This window comes from Dromiciops gliroides, chromosome 1 (assembly GCF_019393635.1).
Source record: "Dromiciops gliroides isolate mDroGli1 chromosome 1, mDroGli1.pri, whole genome shotgun sequence".
NCBI lineage: Eukaryota > Metazoa > Chordata > Mammalia > Microbiotheria > Microbiotheriidae > Dromiciops > Dromiciops gliroides.
Window position 1 is genome coordinate 553,557,675 of NC_057861.1, and position 6,905 is coordinate 553,564,579.

At 36.7% G+C, this 6,905-nt stretch overlaps 1 pseudogene; it reads left to right on the forward strand.

Moving 5' to 3' along the window:
* Positions 1-478: 478 nt before the first annotated feature.
* On the forward strand, positions 479-1,171 carry LOC122735988 (annotated as a pseudogene).
* Positions 1,172-6,905: the final 5,734 nt, after the last annotated feature.

The window sequence follows — 6,905 nt, forward strand, 5'->3', positions numbered from 1 at the left end:
AATTCACCAACTGACAAAATAATTTAGTCAAACTCCAAGACAATGGATATTTATAAAATATCAGCAAAAATAATTATACAAATTAGCAGTAATAATGACAACAACATATGTTAACAATTTATCAAATACCAGCAAAGTAGACAAGCAAATAAAGATGCTACAAGGGCAATGACATTTCCCTTCCACATCAACAGGTAATTAATTATATAACAATGTTCATTTTGGCACTGTCAAATAACAAGCATTAATAAGATGCAACACAGAAGTACAGTAGAATCAAGATGGTGAAAGTTAGTACAAATACACACAAAAGAAAAACAATTTTAAAAAATAAATTTAAAAAATAACACAAAGAGGGGCAGCTAGGTGGTGCAGTGGATAAAGCACTGGCCCTGGATTCAGGAGGACATGAATTCAAATCCGGCCTCAGACACTTGAAACTTACTAGCTGTGTGACCCTGGGCAAGTCACTTAACCCTCATTGCCCCCCCCCCCAAAAAAAACCACCACAGATACAACTGGTAACTTCATTGCTAGAAGAAAAATAGATAAGAGAAAAGCAAACTTCAAAAGGAAATTATAGCGACCTGGTGTGAAAGGTCAGTAGAAGTGTGCTGTCTTCCTTTTGGCTGTATGAGCATCCCGCTTCATGTTGAGATGGGCAAGTTCATGAAACCTGTGAAGGTGGTACTGGTCCTGGCCGGACAGTACTCCAGGTATAAAGCCACCATCATCAAGAACATTGATGATGGGACATCCAACAGGCCCCACAGCCATGCCTTGGTGGCAGGCATCAACTGCTACCCTTGAAAGGTGACCACAGCAATAGGCAAAACGAAGATTGCCAAGAGATTGAAAATCAAGACCTTTGTGAAAACTAATAACTACAACCACCTCATGCCCACCAGATACTGTGTGGATATCCCATTGGACAAAACAATTGTCAACAAGGATGTGTTCCGTGACCCTGCACTAAAACATAAAGTGAGAAGGAAGGCCAAGGTCAAATTTGAGGAGAGGTACAAGACAGGCAAAAACAAGTGGTTCTTCCAGAAGCTACAGTTTTAGAACTACTCTGTTGGTCAGTAAATAAAATGTCTATTAAAAATGGGGAAAAAAAGGAAATTGTAGACTTCCAAGCCACAACTAACTGATCTTCACAATCTCTCAAATCTCTCCAAAATAGAAATTATAAAAATAAAGCAATTGCAGCTGCCTCCATCTGTCTAATTCAGAGGTGTTAAAATCACAGTCAGTTTGCTATAGCCTAAAAAGTTTACCAGTGCAGCCCAAACCAGATTAATATGTAATTGGAAAATATTTAATAATAACAAAATAAAACATAGGAAATGTTTAATTTGTGGTTTTCTAAGACAACATGGAGCTTATGGGTCCATTTCCACTTGAGTTTGACACTACTTGTCTAGAATACCAAGAACTCAAAGGTAAAAACTTAATGCAAACCCACACCCTGACCCTTCCCCTTCTATCCTTCCAATGCCAGGGAGATCCTAACTACAGAAATTTGCTGAGGCTATGTTAACCAGTGCCCCCAGCAACATTCTGTGCTGAAGCAGAGCTCTGTAGAAGAGTGGAGGAACAGAGGGAACAGGGCAGGACAGTGCTCAATTCTCCATTTTGGCCAACCTCTCCTCCCAGTGCCTTGGACATCCAGACTCCAAATAATGGACATCTGTCTAGGCTTCAATATCTTTAGCATGGCAATACTGTAACAATTGTGCCCAAAACTGAGGTACAGAGGAAATAAGACAGGATACTAGATGTAGGAAGCTGTGTGGCATTCTATGAAGCCTGAAGGAAAAATCACAACATCTGGCTGGGGACAACTATCCTGGCAGAAGTCAGGGCAGAACTTGTGAGGCAGCTAGGTGGTGCAGGAGACAAAAAACTAGGTCTAGAGTCAGGAAGACATGAGCTCCAATCTGGACTCAGACATTTACTAGCTGTGTGACACTAGGTAAGTCACTTAGCCTCTATTTGCCTCAGTCTCCTTAAGTGTAAAATGGGGACAATAACAGTATCTACCTCACAGGGTTATTGTGAGACTCAAATGAGATATTTGTAAAGTACTTAGCACAGTGTCTGGCATATAAAAGGTGATGAATAAATGCTTATTCTTTCCCTCCCTCCCTTCCCAGGTGAATCATGAACTATTCAGCATGGGAGGAGGCTGAGGTACTTTGGGATCTATTCACCAAGGAAACTACTACCATAGGGGAGGGAGTCAAAAGTGAGCAACAGGGAAAAATAAAGAGAAAAAAAAAAGACTGACATTACCAAACATCTCAGAAGAAAGAAAACTCAAAGACCTTGAGCATAAATAGACAAATAAACAAACAGGGAAAATATTAACAGCAGAAGGAAATATGGCCTCTCAAATATGGTAAATGAGTTTCGGCATCTATGAATAAATAAATCTTAACAAAGGAAAATTAATCAACATTTGATGAAGCAAGTAACCCTGCAGAGTTTGAGGAAAATATGAAATTACAGCATGCTGTTCCTGAATGGTTTAAAAGAGAATGAAAATTGTGGGAACAGAATTTATGGCCTACATGGCAGAAATAATTGGCAGAGTAGAAAAACTTGAATCCATAGTGACAAGTCTCAGCAAAGAAACATTAGAGAAGACAACTTATTGGGAATGAAAATACAAAGGGTAATCTGGAAGAAGAGAAGCAAAAAACAGTAACATTAAAAGAATGTGGGGGAAGCTAGGTGGCACAGTAGATAAAGTACCAGCCCTGGATTCAGGAGGACCTGAGTTCAAATCTGGCCTCAGGGACTTGACACTAGCTGTGTGACCCTGGGCAAGTCACTTAACCTTCATTGCCCTGCAAAAAAAAAAAAAGTAAACACGTTCTTTTGATCAACACATATTGATCTCAAGGACAGGATGTGTAGAATTAATTCAAGGATTATGGGGCTTTCAGAACATAACTCAAAAAACTTGAATGCCATAATGCAAAAAATAATATAAGAAAATAGTCCAGAATTCCTGAACACAGAATACAAAATACCAATCCAAAGAATCCATATACTGCCTCCAGAAAAAAAACCTCAAGGCTGCAAGTCTAAGGCACATAATCCTCAAATTTAATAATTCTATTATGATGCAACAAACTCTGCAGGCAACAACTAGGAAAAAGACCTTAAAATACAAAGGAATTTCAAATCTGCACCCAGTCAATGCAGGAGAGAAGGGAGTCGTGTTCTGAAGGGCAATAGAGCTCAAGATCCAGCCCAACATGACTTATCCAATAATTATGAGCCTAAACATAAATGAAAAAAGATGAACTTCAATAATAAATGAAGGTTAATTGAGTCAATCAAATCACCTCCCCACTCCATTTAAAGTTCCATCGTGGGGCAGCTAGGTGGTGCAGTGGATAGAGCACTGGCCCTGGATTCAGGAGGACCTGAGTTCAAATCTGACCTCAGACACTTGACACTTACTGGCTGTGTGACCCTGGGCAAGTCACTTAACCCTCATTGCCCTGCCAAAAAAAAAATCTAATTAATTAATTAAGTTCCATTGTGCTACACTCTGATACTTCATTCAACCAGGCAAGAACACTTCTTTATTCAATCAATCAAATCCTTTACTGAAAAAAAAAAAGTTCAACAAATTAGATGTCTGTGAAAGCCATTGATGAACTGAAATTATGCAGAGGGAATGTATTCAGATTGGTTAAGAAAACCTGGTCACATCATGTGCTTTGACCTCCTTAGGATATATGCCCAGGAATGGTATCTTGGGAAAAATGGATACACATACATATGTGTGTATGTAGATATGTATACATATACTGCAAATTAACAGTAATGTATGTGTGTGCACACAGGCAAATACTTATCAACACTTTTTTGTGGTACTGAAGAACTAAAATGAAAATAGGTCCCAATTAAGTACATTCTAAGTAGTATTTCCCTTGGACACAGAAAGAAATTAGATGGAGCATTTGGATTAGAAACCTGAAACAGAAGCATAACAGTGATAGAGGGTTCTCAACTATCCATACTTTGCCAAAAGTGGTACATTTGATAAACTAGATAGTTATTTCAAGCTTCAAAAGGTAGAAGAAAAAATATTTTGGACATTTTGACCAATATTCTGGGAGGAGAGGAGGAAATGAATTAGTATTCTGGAAATACTTTTGACCAATGAGAAAGAACTGATTGCTGAAACAGAAATGACAGCTTTGGAGGCTAGAAGCTACTGAATCCTAGAGTCTGTGATGCTGGAAATTAAAGCCAGGTAGTCTGATGTGTACCCATAATGCAGCTTTTAAAAGGTTCAGAAGAAGAATAGCCTATATGCATACATAGCAAGGGAAGTCAGTCCATGAATGATGAGACACAGGATTAAAATTAAGATAATCTAATGAGGAACTACTTGCACAAATTAGTGTATATGCATGGGAATTTATCACTGAAGTTCTTTTAAAAAATAGCTAGTTAAGGAAAATAAAATTAAACAAAAAAAAATAGCTAGTTAAATCATAAAAAAGGGAAAAGGATCCACATGTACAAAAATATAGCAGCTCTCTTTGTGGTGGTAAAGAACTGGAAATTGAGGGGATGTCCATCAATTGGGGAATGGCTGAACAAGTTGTGAAATATGAATGTAATTGAATATTATTGTGCTATAAGAAATGATGAGCAGGCAAATTTCAGAAAAACCTAGAAAGACCTAAGTGGACTAAAAATGAGTGAAGTGAGCAGAACCAGGAGAACACTGAACACAGTAACTGTAACACTGTATGATGATCAGCTGTGACAGACTTTGCTTTTCTCATCAAGACAATGATCCAAGACATTTCCAAAACATTAATGATAGGAAATGCTCTCCACATCTAGAAAAAGAACTGTGGAATCTGAATGCAGATTGAACCATACTATTTTTACTTTTTCTTTTGATTTTTCTTTCTTGAGGTTTTCCTTTTTGTTCTGATTCTTCTTTCACATGACTAATGTGGAAATAAGTTTAATGTGATTATACATATACAACCCATATCAGATTGCTTGCTGTCTAGGGGAGGGGGGAGGCAAAAGAGGGAGAGAGAAAAATGTGGAACTCAAAATTTTATAGAAATGAATGGTGAAAACTATCTTTGCATATAATTGGAAAAAATAAAATACTATTAAGGAAAAAAATTCAATACTGCAAAAAAACCATAGCTAGTTAACAATGATAGCTAGTATTTATAAAGTGCTTTAATATTTGCAAAATACTTTACAAGTAGGGGCAGCTAGGTGGTGCAGTGGATAGAGCACCGGCCCTGGAGTCAGGAGTACCTGAGTTCAAATCCGGCCTCAGACACTTAACACTAGCTGTGTGACCCTGGGCAAGTCACTTAACCCCAATTGCCTCACCAAAAAAGAAAAAAAACCCCCAAAAAAACCTTTACAAGTATTATCTCGTTTTATCAACCCTGGAAGGTAGATTCTATTATTATCCCTATTCTACAGATAAGGAAATAGAAACAAGTAGAGGTTAAATGATTTGCCCAGGGTGACATAATAAGTGTCTGAGACTGAATTTGAATTCAGGTTTTCCTGACTCCAGGTCCAATACATTATCCACATTCTCAGAAGTTCTTAAAAAGACAAGTTTAGAAAATGAAAGTCAGGATGAATCACTGAGGATAAATACAAAAAGAGTAGGGAAGTCTTAGAAGAGTTGTCTCAGGAATAATAAAACCTAGAATGAAATGAGGTTGGCAATAAATTAACCTGAATTACTTATCATTTATTTTAAGCCCATTTTCCTTTCCAAGGAGAAATATCTGTGTATAAAAAAAAAGGGAAGAATAAAAATGAAAAGAGAGGATAAATCCAAGATAATATGGAAGACAATCAGGCAATATCTTAATTAGTTTAAGTTACCAGGGTTAAACTACAACTTAGGATGCTAAATGAATTGACACATGAGTGTGAAGGCAGCTAGGTGGTACACTGAGGCTGTAGTCAGGAAAACTTGGGTTCAATTCAGCCTCAAATACTTATTAGCTGTGTGACCCTGAACAAGTCACTTAACCTGTTTGCCTCAGTTTCCTTGACTATAAAATGGAGATGATAATAGCACTTATCTTGCAAGGTTGTTTTATCAAATATTTGTAAAGTGCATAGCACAGTGCCTGGCACATAGTAAGTACTATACAAATACTTATTCCTTTCCCTTTGCCCCTTCCCCAAGCCAACATTAATAATATGTATTAAAAAAAAAAAAACTAACTCTGAGAATGAAGGAGCCATAGGATTGGAGAAAGATAAGCATTCCAATTTCCAGAAAGTTACAAATGTAAAATAATCCAATTTCTATTTCTGGGAAATTCCTAGAACACATTATTAATGGATGGTTTATAAGACAGAAAGGGAAAAACTATGGTGTTTTAAAAGGTTTGTGTGATCCAGAGAAAGAACTGTGGAGTCTGAATGAAGATTGAGGCATACTAGTTTCATTTTTTTTTCTTTCTCATGGTTTTCCCCTTTTGTTCTGATTTTTTTTTTTTTACAACATGACTAATGTAGAAATATGTTTAACATAATTGTACTGTATAACCTTTTTCAGACTGCTTGCTGTCTTGGGGAGGGCAAAGAAAAGGAGGAAGAAAAATTTGGAACTCAAAAATCTTACAAAAATGAATGTTGGAAATTATCTTTACATGTAATTGGGGAAAAATAAAATGCTATTAAGTAAAAAAACATTTTGGTGTGGCTTTATTAAGAACAATTAGCTCATTTTCTTTTCTGAAAGGGTACCAAGACCAATAGAACAAAGAAATGTTGTAGACATGAGACTAGTTGGTTTTCAGCAAAGTATTTTTAACTTACTTCACTTTTAATTAACTTGAATTCACAAATATTAATTAAATGACTAT